This window comes from Lytechinus pictus, chromosome 3, assembly GCF_037042905.1.
Source record: "Lytechinus pictus isolate F3 Inbred chromosome 3, Lp3.0, whole genome shotgun sequence".
Classification (NCBI taxonomy): Eukaryota; Metazoa; Echinodermata; class Echinoidea; order Temnopleuroida; family Toxopneustidae; genus Lytechinus; species Lytechinus pictus.
The window spans coordinates 70,562,271-70,562,603 of NC_087247.1; positions in this window are offsets into that span (position 1 = coordinate 70,562,271).

Genomic DNA, 333 nt, shown 5'->3' on the forward strand with positions numbered 1-333 from the left:
ACGCTTTTCCAATCTGTGATTTTCTGTTTTCAGGTGTCCCTTTGTTAAAATTCACTCTACCATCTATGAGTTGCAAAGCCTGCATTCATCCTTAAATTCTGCATGAGGGCGGTAATAATGAAATACATTTGTTTTACTGTGACTTCATGATTGGTTCTGCTCTATGTGCTTGCAGGTTGTGAGGATTATCGCCCAATGATCATTCGGCAATTTTAATTTTTATTAATTTATATTTTTGGTAGACAGTGAGCGCTATTGCGAGCGTTGTATCAGACAGGTGCGGATCCAGGGGCGCACTTTTGGCACGTGCGACGTGCCCACTTTTTATCCAAA